General features: G+C 37.9%; 1 protein-coding gene and 1 non-coding gene across 2 annotated transcripts in view; one reads left to right on the forward strand and one right to left on the reverse strand.

Annotated features, from left to right (window-relative positions):
* Positions 1-14673, reverse strand: part of LOC103179801 (protein tyrosine phosphatase receptor type G) — a 300620-nt gene that overhangs the window by 218399 nt on the left and 67548 nt on the right. The window lies entirely within an intron of this gene.
* Positions 10199-10272, forward strand: trnaa-ggc. Its single transcript has one exon. It is a non-coding gene; the product is annotated as a tRNA-Ala (tRNA).

Genomic DNA, 14673 nt, shown 5'->3' on the forward strand with positions numbered 1-14673 from the left:
TATTTACATAAGGACTAGTTGTCATATTTCTTATTTGTTGCAATCAAATGATGTTCAGCTTTGCAAAAAAGGCAAACAAGTCCACAAGATTAAATTATTATTATTATGTTCACTTTGAAAAAAAAAGGCAAACAAGTCCACAAGATTGTACACAGGATATTAAATTACATTGTGCTGCATAACAAGTAACAAACATACCCAGGCATCAAGGCAAAGGGAAACAAACCTTTTGAGATCGCAACATAACCAATTGACTTAGTTTGTAATCTGAATGGATATTCACATCAATTCTAATAATGTACACTGCAATAATAATAACAATCCGTGCATTAATATATAGCGCTTTTCATGTCTTCTAGACAAGCACCCATAATAAAATAAATACCACTAAATTCTAAATATTAAGGATTTAAACAATAGATGAGTAAGAAAGGTAAATTAAATCCATAGATCAGAACACAGACAACATTAAAAAACAGTGCATCTGGACACCCACCCACATTAATAACAGTAGAAATCGACCACCTCATAAAACCACAAAAACAAATACGTATTGATTTTAAAAAATCAAGCCAGGAAACGAGCACCTAGTTTTTATTTCAAGTTGCTGTCAGAAAAATTAAAAATTCACAGTTCAATTCTTTGAGGCACTACGAAAAAATTTTAGTTCTTCATGAATTATCTTCATACAGACTCATCTAGAATTTCCATGCCTCACAGCAAGTTTTGCGAGATCAGTGAACGGGAGCTGAGCAAATTGGGTGAGCCCGGCGTGGGAGCAAGGCCTTCGGTCACTATCCTACCCCGATCCTCCCTGCCCTCCACCCCTCCTGATCCCAATTACCAGCTCAGGTGTGGATCCCTGACTGTCCTCCTGACGTGAAAGGCGCTATACAAATGTAGTTTGTTGTTGTTGTTGGCACAGGAGCAAGGCCAGTGGGTGAATGGTGCTGCCCAAGGAGTAAAGGACATCGAGAGAGGGGCCAACACATTGTGTATGCTTGAAGGGCCCGTTGCCATGGTAACATGTTCGCTTGGTTTGACAAACTCATAGATTGCTTACTATGCTGAAAGAATGAGCTCAAATGTGCCAGAGTTTTCTTCATCCTATTGACTTGTCATCAAAATCTTGTGTTGGCTCTCCCCCTCTGTACAACTAATTATAGAGTACAAGTGTATTTTTTGTAAAAAAAGAGGAAAATCCCCAATTATTCCAGTAAATGTTGTTCTTTGTTCAATTTCAATCAATTAAATTACATCATGAGTAAAAGATCAAAAACACATTTCTGTCAGATATCTCCTCCTTTTGCCCTTCAATATTCGGCCTTCTTCATGGCAAGATGTTCACCTTCTCTGGATACAGTGATAGCAGCAACTCCTTCGGGCCAGCTCTTCACCCACATTTTCTATATAAATTAATCGATTTTCACAGACAGTGGGCACTTTTGTAGCCTTTTTAATGTGCTGTCATAATAATAATAATAATAATCCTTGCATTTGATATAGCGCTTTTCACGTCGGGAGGACGTCCCAAAGCGCTTCACAGAACACACTGTAAAGTGAATTGACTGTATATTTGTGGGGGAACGCGGCAGCCAATTGCGCACAGCAATGTCCCACAGACAGTCGTAGATTGAAAATGACCAATTTTATTATTGTTTTTGGTGTTTTGGAGGGATTATTATTAGGCGTGTGGAGTAAGGAAACTTGCCCAAGGTTTTGCCCTGCCTGGAATTGAACTCAGGTCTCTCACTTGCAAAGCGAGTGCTCTAACCACTGAGCTACAGGACTCCACATAATAATATAAAAAAGAAAACAATAGAGGGGGGAAGTTTGTCAAGTCCTGACATGGAGACAATACTCCTTTAAAGTAGCAAGTATCTTAACACATATAGAAATAATTATTTGACAGCTAAATTTGAACAATAAGTTTTGTTCTGTTGAAAGGAATTTAGAATACTGCAAATGTCACAAATGAACATCCAGGTTGGTTTAGTGTTGTTCCTGGTATGTTTATTGAAGATCAAAATTTAGGTGGTTCTCACTCTGAAACAAAAGACTCTCTGTGTGTGGATTTGAAAAACTTTGGAGGCAAAGAAGAATAAATGGCAGTTTGTCCATCAAGTCTTCTCCTACTACAGACCACTTAAAACCTACCTATCATATACATCACCCTACTTATCTCTTGGGGGAAAGCTCTGTGTAGGTATTCCCTAACTCCTCCAAAGACAACTGAGCGAATACCCATTTTTTCCAGAAGACTTTCTCCTCCTAAATTCCAGTCTTTTTGAAAATATTAACAATGTCATTAGTTACAGGATAACAGAGAAGAAACAAGTCATGTAATAACAACAACAATAATTCTTACATTTAAAACAGCGTCCCATCACGTCCTCGAGATGTCTCAAAGCACCCCACAGGACATATTGCAAAGTGGAGTGACCGCACATCCAGTGGGTGAAACGCGGCAGCCAACTGCACACAGCAGCATCCATCATGTCAGATAACATTCCAACTCCATCCGTGAGGTCCAGCATCATAGACATTATTGTGGACAGAGGACTTAGTCATCTCAAACTATAACTATTCCCATATCCTGAGAAAATCTGTTTACCCCATCTAACTTTGGCGAGGCCAGGCTCCAACAGGGAAGCAGAAACTAGGACCTAGCATTATTTGAACAATGACCAGATGGGGCACAGACACACCAGTCACATACCAAAAGTCACAGCAAATTGGCTGTTTTCACTTTTGGCACTACCTCCACCTCAGTTGTTCACGTCAGTATAGTGGGAGGTAGACTAATTATTTATCGGCATAGGGCAAAGGGATTTGTGCTTTAAAATTGTGCAATTAAGTCAAGCAAAAAGAGTGTGTGGAAGTGTATCGTTGCTTGCCACTGTAAATGGCTCAGGTGTTGTAGCTGTCTGAGCTATCATTGCTACGAGTTTAATTGAGTGATCTCAGCCACCCACTTTAGAGTGCAGCAGCCAGCTCACAAAAACACATTTACCCTTTTTAAAAGCTATTAATATACATGACAATTGGAGATTATATCTATCAAAAGGCAAATTATTCCAAATGATGCACAATCCATAGTTCATTAGATCTATGACAGTGCCTATATAATGTATTCAAATAATTTCTTAAGGATTTTCAAAAAAATCACTTGTCAACAGTTTTTGCCATTACTGTTTGTGAACAATCTGTGAAGAAGGAAAGACAAAAGGCCTAAAATATAAAGTACCCTTTTCATTGGTGAATTTTGACATAGGGCCAACACTAAATTTTGTCCAAAATGTTGTACCTTGAATTCCAGAATGCCCCACATGAATGAAATCCTATATTAGATCAAAGCAATGGAGGCACAATTGTGAATTTCTCAGTAGAGTCTTCCATTACGCATATTTTTGAGCGTCTTCCTTGCACTGGTTTATGAAGATATCAAGCAGACGCATGCCAGTGGTATCCACTGCTTTAAATAAATGCTGACTTAAAAGCAAAATGAGGCCACCTGATGGATGGAGAAGCACAAATATGTATTAATACAAAATATTGTGTTGCTCTCTTGGTTTCCTTGGCTACCCCAAACATGCTTTTACTAAAAGAAATGAACTGTGCAAAATATATTGATGTTTTCCATACATCCCCTTTAAAGTTGCAATAATTGGTTTTCCAGGAATCTAATAACACCTAAAAAGCTTTTAAATACAAATGTTTTTCTCTCAAAAGTAGCTACATCACATGTGTGAATCAAACTTTCATAACATACTAAACAAACATTGATTAAGGCTTTAAATAGGAGTGCATTACTCACTCAGCTGCTCTTACATGACATTTTGCTAATTGATTAAAAGCTGTTGTTCTTCCAAATCAATTTGCCGATCTAAGCTACAGTTACTGCAAGCATCTAAGAAAACATTTAATTACTGTATCGACTCTATTAGGGCCAAAAATAACAGAATATTTTATTAAAGATTACAGAATTTCTTTCTGCAAACAGAAATCATTCCAACCTCTAATTTGATTTATTTACCATTGAAACATCCAATTGAAACATACTGCCGGTGCAAGTAACTTACACGTGCACAACAATTAATTGTTTGCAGACTTTGATGAACAGGAATACTGTACTCAAGGATAACATCCTGTGGTGAGTTTATCCTCGAGGACAGTGTTTTAAAGAAGACTCCCATGAATGGGTGAAAATAATTCACAGCAGAAGGGACTGGGAAAGCGGGTGGGAGCAGAGATGAGGTGAAGCAAAACACTGCTATTTTCCAGCCCTTACTGCCAGAAATGTGGCAAAAGATGGTGGTCTGACATCTCATGGAAATTTTTTTTTAAATATTGTGAATTTATACTTCATTTTTGTAGAATAGAAACTTACAGTGTTGTATTTTCAAACAAACACTTGGGGAAAAAAAGACAATAGATTTATCATTGAAGTAATCAATTCACTTAACAAGTTATTTTTAAAAGTCCTTTATTCAATTTGCAATTCCTGACATTATGTGGGGGAAATTCAAAGAATGCCATTTTTATATAGTACTAACTGTATCCTTTGCAGCTACGTTTGCAACCAAAGGATCCAATATGGAATGTAGATTGACACACAGACGGACATTTCATCTTTCTCTAATACTCAACTGCCAGGGCTCCTGTGGAGGACTCAGTGGAAGGACTCAGTGGGAGGACTCAGCACTTTAAAAATGTAATTTTGTTGCTGTTGCCGCAGCTTAGCTTCGTATGTGTTCTTTATTTTGTTCCCACCGCTTAGCTACGTATATGTGCTCTGTGATGCAGGATACCTCAGCGCCACTTTGACTTGGTGGCCAACAGGAGTAACTGCAGCAAAAAACGCAAAACTGAAAATACTTCATGAGCGATAGGAGATACCTGAAAACAAATGTGCCCATGTCACTCTCAGACGCAAGACCTTTCTGATGAAGTATACATCATAATAATAATAATAATTCTTGCATTTGATAGAGCGCTTTTCACGTCGGGAGGACGTCCCAAAGCGCTTCACAGAACACACTGTAAAGTGAATTGACTGTATATTTGTGGGCAAACGCGGCAGCCAATTGCGCACAGCAATGTCCCACAAACAGTCGTGGATTGAAAATGACCAATTTATTATTGTTTTTGGTTTTGGAGGGATTATTATTAGGCTCTGTGTGGAGTAAGAAAACTTGCCCAAGGTTTCGCCCTCTGCCTGGAATTGAACTCAGGTCTCTCGCTTACAAAGCGAGTGCTCTAACCACTGAGCTACAGGACTCCATATCTCTACATCAATCTTTTATTGAGATCCTTCTTGAAGCGCAGACAGACATGGTTGTTTTATTAGTATATAATAAAGATACATTAAATAAAAATATAGAATAACTATGCACAATATGATTTCCATCCATTTTTCCAGCTATCTCTTCTCACCTATATTTGCTCCAGTTAAACAGGTGATATAACTTGGTTGCTTTACTTATGTGGCCCTTCTCACAGTTAGACAATAAATAAAGCAAGGGATAAACTAACAAAAGGTCCAGCGAGGTAATTTGCTGAGCTTAAAATATATGTTAAATGCATCAGAAGATGCAGATGATTTGCTTACTTAGCTTTAATTTTAACTCTTTTACTTCCATTAATTTTAGTCAATTCTAAAAAGCTAAAAGTTTAGGAAAGAAAACCTGTATGGTGCCACCTTAATTGGCATATTCTTCTACATTCATTCTGAAATGCTTTCTAATAGTTCAGGTTATACTTACTAATAAGTGTAAAATGCATTAAGTTGTCTGAAATTGTGTTTATTATAATAAAAACATTTTAACAGCACATTAATATAGTAGTTACCTACATAATTTATGTCAGAGGTTTCCACTTTGATATCGCACTCTACAGATGAATAATTACAATAATTACAAGGTTCTTATGGTCATTATGCTTTCAACTATCTGTTAAATGACAATTTGTGTTTTGTTCGTCATTTTAACATTTAATGAAGCCTTTCGTTACTAGGTGGGCAACATTTAATTATAGGATATCAAAGAATGGTCCCGAGATCCCATGTGAATTTTTTTTTGATTTTGCTGTGCTAATTTAGATGCTGATTTTGTGCAGCCAATGCTGGAGCATTACCAATTCTGCTTGAAGTGCTCTTATTAGGCCATATATACAAATGTCATTTCTTATTTACATTTTGTTTGCTTCTGGGCTTTGAAAGGTCATACTGGTTATCATTTCACTCAGCTCCAAGCTTTTCTGTCTTGCTTAAAGTATCTTCACAGAGGCAAAAATAAAATGGAATGTACATCTGTTGAGACGGTTTTGTTCAGACTTTGTTTTTCTTTATCCAGATGAATTAAAACGGAGATCAATTTCTACCGAAAATTAGGGAATTTCACAGTCACCAAGATATTTTTCACCAAACACAATCAGAATTAAATTTTCATTGATGTTTGTGTCAAAACTGTGCAAAATAACACGCAATATTCCTCCCCAAGTTATTTGAAATGCAAGTTTAAAAAATGTAGAAAGATGTAGAATGCTTAAAGTCTATTTCTGAAAAATGTGCTGCTTTCTTCAAACTTACATCTCAGTCATTTGATAGTATTTTAATCATTTTAAATCACTTCAGAGTCTCAATATCAGAATCCCCTTTAAAAACAAGGACTTGATGTGCAGATCAGCCATGGCTGATAGAATGGCAGAACAGGCTTGAGGGGCTGAATGGCCTACTCATGTTTCTATGAAAGTGAAGATCCACTTAAAAGGCCCATTTCAATTTTTCCCTATCATTTTGGTGATTTTTTAAATTATTATTATTACGGAAGCATAAATTCTCATGTCATCATCGGGGATTTTGCCTTGGGGACTTCACTGATTTTTTTAAAAAACACATCAAGGAAACTGATTTTAACCTGACACTACCATTAACCTAAAGTGGTTCACTGTGTATGCTAAATCAGCTCCCTTACAGTATACAATCAGGCTTGATAATTCCTCAAAGCAATTCCCATCAATAATATCATCAGCCCTCTCTTTCTGAGGGAAAAAAAGCAGAAATGATGGAAAACACACGCAAAGCAATGTCACTGTAAATTATGATTCTTCTTTGTTCCAAGATAACTGGTTATAGTGTTGTGAATTCTGCTCAGTGTACTTTGTGTGGAAAGATCTACAGAATCGTCAGGAACAAGCAAATAATTGCTTGGTCTGAATCACAACTATTTTGTGGTAATGCACACAGTATTGTGGTAGCTCCACAACATCAATAAAACAAGGCTCTTAACAAGACTTGGGTTGTATTACATCTTGAGGAGAGTCTTCAACCCACCTCGGTAAGTATTAGTGCCAGAAATAGTTGCCACTCTTTAGAAAAAGACTGCAGATAAACAATGCTCCCTGTGTACCTTCTCTGATGCATCAATAACATAAATTTTCAGCCAAATTTATAGTGACCATCTCTGCCCAGACGCTCAAGAAAGAGTACTTCTTCTACTATCTCTGGCACTACCCACCTCAAAATTTATCACCAACCAACTGCAAGTAAACAGCCTCATTTTATTGATATTGTGGAGCTACCACAGAACTCAACTGTCAGCAGTAGGTGTGTTGCAACAGAAAACATATCATTTAGTCATGTGATTTTGAAAAATGGGACTTTGACAGCAATACTCTATCTTTACAGCTTCCACACCTTTTTTATTCAGTACTTGTCACATTGAGGCATTAGACATTTTATACATTTTTACCTTGTGGGGTTGAGGAAGATGATTTTTCCTTTCCAATTTTCTCCTGTCTGGAGGGTTTCGAAAATTGGGCTATGGTTCTGTAAGCTATTAGCTCTGTAGTATCTTACACAGTGGACATTGACACACACACAAACCTACGTCTATATCAAATGCAATGACTATTATTATTATCTATCAGCAATAATAAAACTTGATTGGATTTGATTAATCCAGCTGGTGATGCAAAAGGTTTAAACATTAGAAACTACCAACCATTGTGAAATAATGGGTTCTAATCCCTAAAAAAGGTTAAATATTGGTAGTTCACTGGCAATAAATTTACTGTTGTGTTAAACTGATATTAACATATAGAATAAAACTGAGTGGGTCTGTACAGTTTAAGGGATTGAGTGTTGGACCCACTGTTGCTCAGGTAGTTACAAACAAGAATGCATCAAAGTGTAGATTATATCAGTCAGGGTCTTACAGTTACTGGAGATAGTGAATATTCCAAGGTCACATCCAGTTTATATTTTAATTATATTTGCATTTCTGTGCAAGTATGTTTACAGTAACATGCTGTGTAAATATATTTTACCACTTCTCAGGAAAATATCAAAATCCTAAATTTCTGAGGTTGTGTTGTGTAGCTTTGATGAATCTCTACAGAATCTAACTATCAGCTTCATAAATGTATACTTCCATTCAAGGTACAAAGAATGGATATTAGAACTGAAGGATAGAAGTCTTATACCTGGAATAAATTCATCACTAATGTCCCTAGGATAACAAAATCAAACACTTGTTTCTCTTTCACTGTAGCCAACTCAGTGATCATCGTCAAACAGGCACAGTGGCTTCAAACGCCCACTATCTCTTTGTGTAATGTGCATGAGAACATAGGTCAGTCTGACTGGTTGCTTTAGCACGAATGCCTGTAGTGCTTTGTAGGATAACTAAGTGAATAAACAAGGCTGTCTGTCCACAAACTGAACATCTGTATGCATAGTACGCTATCTGAAAGTCAAAGGAACCAGTGAAGTAAAATCATTTATTTTGTTTGAATCTCGCAAGTTAAATCAACATACATCTGATCTGAGCTTCAAGATTGACTTAGTCATAAGAATTAAAATTAAATATCTCGGGTTTTCTTTGAAATCCCAAGATAAAGCCAAATCTGTGTTAAATTATGTTGAATCAAAACTGTGTGATACAAACAATATTTCTAACAGTAACACAAGCAGGGTGTTCCTGTTAAACTGCTGTTGGCAAGGTAAATCTCTAGAAATATGCACTTGATCCCATGCAAAAAATGCTGCTTCACAGCCACTTACTACTGGTGTAATGTTTAAAATGAAATTTAGTTCTTGAGAATAGCAATTAAATTGAAATTAAATCACAGTCTTAAGATATCTACCAAAAGAAGCAGAGGGGAGGTTAGAAGAAATGTTTTCACTCAGCGAGTTGTTCGAATTTGGAATGATCTGCCTGAAAGGGCAGTGAAGTCCGATTCGATAACAACTTTTCAGAGAGAACTGGATAGGTATCTGGGGAAGACGGGTTTGCAGGGTTATGGGGAGAAAGCTGGTGATTGGGGTTAGTGAAAATGACTTGCTCTATCAAAGAGCCGACACAGACTCGATGGGCCGAATGGCCTCCTATGAATCTTTATGTTGACTGTAATTGTACAACAATCAGCTAAGTGGCATAATCACCACTTAGCAGTGATAATAATAATAATCCTTGCATTTGATATAGCGCCTTATCAAGTCTTCGAGACATCTCAAAGCGCTTCGCAAAATAGACTGTAAAGTGAATTGACTGTATATTTTGTGGGCGAAACGCGGCATCCAATTGAGCACAGCAGTGTCCCACAAACAGTCGTGCACTGAGTGAACAAATTATTATTTAAACATTTTTTTTGAGGGGATAATTACCCCTGGAAAAGCAATCTTCCAATCACTAATAACCAGGTTTCTATTTACTGCTACAGAGGCTTGTAGAGTAAGGAAACTTGCCTAAGCACTCCACCCAGAAACTCTAACTACCTTACACTCAAGCAGACCTGTACTCGTAGCAAGAAACTTCTCTTTTGGCACTTGTGTACTGAAAGGTCAGTCTAACACTGATGCCAAATGTGTACGCCAATATGTAGTCCAAAGGTAAAGAATCCATCTTGTGCCCTGGATCTATTTTAAATTTTCGCTACAAAGAGGCAATTACATCTTGGCACCAGTGGTAGTTCCTCTGCCAGTCTTCCTCTCGTCTGTCTGGAGGCATCATCAAAATCACGTCCAACTATTCTGCCATCCTTTTGGACCTGGCAAACTGCAAGGAATTTTCTGGCATTGCCTTCACTGAGTTGGTGCTGGTGGCCTTCCAAATAGCTTCCCCCCATTGTGCAGTAAATCCATTTCATTAGTCCCAGAATACAATTACACACTGCCACACAATCCCATTTCCTGTGGAGTCCTGTATCTTAGTGGTAAGAGCACTCGCCTGGCAAGTGAGAGGACCTGGGTTCGATTCCCAGGCAGGGCAAAACGTTGGGCAAGTTTCCTTACTCCACACCCCTCTGTTTACCAAGCAGTAAGTAGGAACCTGGTTGTTAGTCGATTGGTGGATCGCTTTTCTGGGGGTAATAATCCTTTCCAAAAAAAAATTTTAAATAATAATTTGGTCACTCAATCCCCGATTGTGGGACACTGCTGTGGGACTCTGATGCAGAGTTTCGCCCTCTAAATATACAGTCAATTCACTTTACAGTATATGCTGTGAAGCACTTTAAGATGTCTAGAAGATGTGGGGTGGAGGGGGTGGCGGGCTCCCACCCCCAGCTAGTGTGCCCAGTCGACAGTGTTGCCTTTCCAACATGAAAAAGGTGCTGTGTAAATGTTGTTATGTTTCTGGAAGGGAAACACAAAATATTACTTATGCGATATTATCAAATAGGGAATCCGGCCCGCAACAGCCAAAAGGTTGAACCACCCTGATTTAATTGAATGTCTTTGAGGGGAGATTGCACAATACTGGAGATGGTTATTGGATTAAAGATGCAAAGAACAAGTTTTAGTGCACCTAAATAAAACAATCAAGTCATTTGTACATTGATTAGTAAAAGAATAGAAAGCTGTTTGAACCATTTTAAAATTGTTGACCCCTCACTTACTATTGGCATACAGGAAAGCTTTTCTTATGGGCAAAATTCTGGCTGAATTAACTAGTTTATTATTTGGTAAACCAAGTTTAATTGCTTGGGAATCATTATTTCATGATCTCTGACTATCTTAATAGCCTTCAATCCGACTCCTAATCAAACATTTAACTCATTCAAAAAAAAGCTAATGTATTCAGCATCATTTGCTTGCAGCCTGTTCCACATAGCTGCAATTCTGTGGGGAAATCTTTTAATCACCAGGCTTGCTTGAAGCTTGTTAATTTTGTGTTCTGTACTTGTGTTTTCTGTACTTCAGTCCCAGTTAAATGACCTGCTTACATGCACATTATCCATGCCTCTCAGCAATTTAAAATCCCGAGTCATCTCCCTCTCTGTATTTTTTAAAAAAGTTTTAGTTCCCAATTTAGTGCCTTGGGACGTCCTCCCGGTGTGAAAGGCGCTATACGAATGTAATTTTGTTTTGTTGTTCTCTGCATTGCTTCACAAGACTCATAAAACCCCAAATCATCCTTGTCGTTCTTTTGTGAAACATTTTCTACACATTAATTTCTGTTTTGTACAACAGTAATTTTAAGAAAAATTGCAAGCATAGTAATATTAATATTCTCTCTCCCCACCATCTCGCAGAATTTAAAACTGAACTGTCAGGCTATCTAGTTTGCAGCAAGTCAAAAAGTACAAATACTTTTGTTAGGGACTCTCTATAATAGCATACACAAAATCTCCTGAACAAAACACATTACAGCACTATAACTTCAATTCACAATACTGCTCCTGCAGAAGTACGACATTATGGTTGCAAAGTCCTGTATAGAGCAGATTTATAGCAGGGTGAAGCCAGAAAGGATTAAGAGTTTTGAATCTTCCACAAATGCAATGTTTTTTGCAACATGCTCCCCCCTGTGATAAGGGTTTGTCCCAAGCGGTTCCCAAATGAACACTGTATTTTGTCTCATCTACCTCACCAGCAATAAAATAGGAAGTTATAAGGTTCCTCACAAAATAATCATTCCTCTATGACTTACCACCCTTGGGTACACCACCCAGTAAAATAGCAGCCAGAACACATCAGCCCTGTGATATTTTTTGAAGAAATGTTTTATGGTGTGCCAGTTTTGCTCCCCTCCTCTTAGTGCAGACACTAGGAGCTCTTCAGTACTTCACCTAACTGGCCACTCTACATGTTGGACTCCAGGCCAACATAACAAAAGATTGATCATTTGATCATAGGAACACAGTATCAGGCCTTTCAGCCCCTCGAGCCTGTTCTGCCATTCTATTAGATCGCACCTGATCTGTACCTCAACTCCAATTACCCGCCCTTGCCCCATATCCCTTGATACCCATATCTAACCAAAATATATTCAACTCAGGCTTGAAAATTTAAATGGATCCAGCAACCAGCCTTTTGTAGAGGAGAGTTCCACATTTCCACTTCCCTTTGCATGAGAAAAATGAATCATAGAAATATACAGCACAGAAGGAGGGCATTCGGCCCATCGTGCCCGTGCCGGCTCTTTGAAAGAACTATCCAAATTAATTCCACTGACCCGCTCTCTCCCCACAGCTTTGCAAATTTGTCATCCCAAATATCTAACCACTTCTCCCTTGAAAGTTGTTATCAAATCTGCTTCTAGCACCCTTTCAAACAGATAAAAGCTTTTGTAAATAATCATGATATCATATCAATTCAATGCTTTTGGATTTCAGTCCTAAATGGCCTAGCTCTAATTTTAAGATTATACCCCCTTGTTCTGGATAGTTCTACATCACAGTGTATTATTTTGGCACAAATATTTTTTTAAAGAGAGAATATGAATTAGTTAGGATTTTTGCTTTGCACTTCAAGCTGGAACCAGCGTGAAATATAATAATAATCCTTGGATTTGATATAGTGCTCTTTACATCTTCTAGACGTCTCAAAGCGCTTCACAGAATATGCTGCAAAGTGAATTGACTGTATATTTGTGGGCGAAACGCGGCAGCCAATTGCGCACAGCAGTGTCCCACAAACAGTCGTGCATTGAAAATTACCAACTATTTATCGGTTTGTTTTTTGGAGGGATTATTATTAGGCAAAATGCAAAAAAATCTATAAATGCAATCTCGTTGTAGGCGTGTGAAGTAAGGAAACTGGCCCAAGGTTTCGCCCTGCCTGGAATTGAACTCAGGTGTCTCGCTTGCAAGGTGAGTGCTCTAACCACTGAGCTACAGGACTCGATATCAGCTCTTCACTCAACAAGCTACCGATCAATCATAACACTGCACCTTGTATTATCTCTTGCACAAGGCAATGCCAGCCTTCCACATCCTCCCTTGTTTAAACACTCCGAGACGCGACTCGACATGAAGGGCACTATATAAAAAACAAGTTGTTGTTGTTAGGCTCCACTATTCTCCAGCAATTCAGCTAAGGTCTAATTTTTATCTTATAGCTTTTATCCCACTCATTAGCTGCAGTCTCCTTAGATGCCACTCCCCAGCCCTCTGCGTTCACTTTGTAAACTCAGGTCTTCTTCATGTCCCCACTCAAACTTGTTAGCAAGTTTTCAGCCACTTTGCTCCTGTCTCTGGAACTTTGACCTAAATCCTTCCACCTTGGTCCCTCCCACTTGGCTATCAAAATATGTCTTAAAAACTTATATCTTTGACTCAGCCTTTGACAATCCACCAAAACAACTCCAACGAAATTTAGGCTTCCACCCAGTCTCAAGAAAACATTTTGAGATTGGTTTTCTTATGGGAAAGATGCTCTACAAGTACAAATTATTGTTGAGCTACCTACTGTAACAGTGCATTGATGTTTTACGTTCCAGGACTGAATTTGGATCAGGACAAGGACAGATGAAAGCTTTTGAGAATAACAGGTCAGACATGATATCATATAAATTCAATACTGCAATTACTTATTTTACCCTTTAGTAGTGAATAATATAATTTACTTAAGAGTACATTAATTCACTATGCAAAGAAGAACTTAATCAACTGCCATTAGCAACACTCCAAGACCCCACACCAATTTATTGAAAACCACAGCGACTAATTTTGTCACACAGAGCTGAAAATTGGTTGTTAAAACACAAATGTCAGATTACTGTTTTCTGCTTTAAAAAGTGCAGACTCATCACTTTGCACAAGCTGTGTAAATGTAGCATTCATCATGAAGCTGCAAAGCTAAAAAAAATTAAAAGGTTTTTTAAATTATTCATATTGAAACAACTCCAGCACATTTGATTGCCAACATAACCGCTGTTGGTTGCGATTGTAGCCAGCTATTTGGACTTGACTAACAATCTTCCACGGCTTGACTGTCACAACAACAACAAAATTACATTTGTAAAGAGCCTTTCACGTCGGGAGGACGTCCCAAGGCACTGAACTACACTTAGTGACAGCTACAAAGGTAACATTAGTTTCTAAGAGCTCTTCAAATACAAAGGGCTTGAACAAGAATATTCTGTGTAGAATAATAATGGAGTAGCTTCTACTTCAAAAAAGATGAAAACAGACTTTGTGTGGAAGGTGTAATCTTCTTCCAAGTCATCATGATCTGAAAGGATAATAATTAGTATAACAAATCACCAATCAGTGTAAATATTCTTGAAGAGCAGTCAATGCAAGACTTGGTAGAAACAAAAATGCAGCACTGAATATCAACCAATGATGAGGAAATATTATTCCGAACTCAAAAGGGTCCAAGCAGAATTTCCTCTCTCTTTTCATCATGTGGTTATCACTCCCAGGTAAAATTTGGGCCTGGCAAAT

The sequence above is a fragment of the Callorhinchus milii genome, unplaced genomic scaffold (genome assembly GCF_018977255.1).
Source record: "Callorhinchus milii isolate IMCB2004 unplaced genomic scaffold, IMCB_Cmil_1.0 Scaffold12, whole genome shotgun sequence".
Lineage (NCBI taxonomy): Eukaryota > Metazoa > Chordata > Chondrichthyes > Chimaeriformes > Callorhinchidae > Callorhinchus > Callorhinchus milii.